The following is a 1,481-nucleotide window of genomic DNA, read 5'->3' on the forward strand; positions in this document are numbered from 1 at the left end:
GAATCACAACGAGTAAAAATTGCACTTGGCAACAGCATGCATTGCCAATTCCACTAAAAAGCTTTGTATTTTGAGAAGGCTGCAAAGCCAACCTCATCACTGCTTTTTATAAGCAATATCCAGTCAAACAAAGTGACACAAGTGCCCACGTAACATGCGGGATATTTCTTGGGCAAAAAATTTACTCCCACCATCACCATAATCCCTTCCCGATATATGTATTAAAAAACATAACATGACTGGTCGTTGGATGTTTGCAAGATAAAGCAAGATAGTATACAGACGATGAATTATGAATGGATGCACAAAATTACCACTCTCAACATGCACGTTCAAGCACCAGCATGAACATAAGGCATGAAAGTAAGTTGAAATGATATACTAAAGATCAAGTTGATGACGAAATGTTCATATACCTTCAGACCTGCTTGTCTACCTCACCACTTCGCTCTCAAGCAACTTATTTGGTAAATTTCTGGACGCGAAAACATGACTGACAACTAATGACAAAATTACACTCACTGTTGTTGCTATGAAGCAACTGTTGAAGACACTGATGAAGACACGTCTATATCTATGCCATAGATACCAAAAAACAGCTAATAGAAATGTGACATTCGTTTCTCAGATGCTCAGATAAAAGTATCTTGACAAATTTACACACCAGTAGAAAGCCTCACAAATCACACAGCACTGCAAGCGTACAGTGCAAACCCTTGCACAGTCAAAAATCTGTAAGCTTGAGAGTCTCCAGATGCTACAAATTAAAGGCAGCATAACACACACATGCACACATATACTATATGCTCAGTGCATGAATTGTTCCAGATCGCTTGTCAACAGCCACAATCAATATTGTCGGTGCCGATCGCCAACCATGTACATTACTACTTCATGAAGGAAGCTGGTTAGGAGGCTACCCACATAGGAACAAGCCAACAATCTTAATAAATGTAGTTAAAGGGCTGCGATTTTCGCTACGTCAATTCTGTTCACGAATAGTTCTGCATGACCCTCTCGCAACTTGAGATGCTGCCCAGCATTGAAAAATGACTGCATGGACCACTCACGAGCGCAAATATCCAAAACATGCTACACATGCAGACAAGCAAAATAGCAATGCTGCAAGACACTGCCAACCTCAACTGTATTACAATCATTTATGCTGCGCCACTTTACTACATAGCTGCATCAGTGATAATTAAAACACCCACCACTAGCAATTTACTAACGTCAAGTAAAACAGTTTCTCGAGATTACCTTGATACACCACACACAAGCAAAGCGTGAAGTAGGAAACAAAGTCGCCAAAGGGGCCTGGCCGAGGAGTAAAATTTGGACTGTGGAGAGCACGCACACATTTCAAAGGCCCGAGTCCAGTTCCCTTTTGTGCGTGCTATACAAGTGTGCAGGCAGAGGCAGGCAGCTATAAAAGTGCATAGCTCATACAGTTGTATCACTATCACGTTGGTGTTTGAGAA

The sequence above is a fragment of the Rhipicephalus microplus genome, chromosome 1, assembly GCF_043290135.1.
Source record: "Rhipicephalus microplus isolate Deutch F79 chromosome 1, USDA_Rmic, whole genome shotgun sequence".
Taxonomy (NCBI): Eukaryota; Metazoa; Arthropoda; class Arachnida; order Ixodida; family Ixodidae; genus Rhipicephalus; species Rhipicephalus microplus.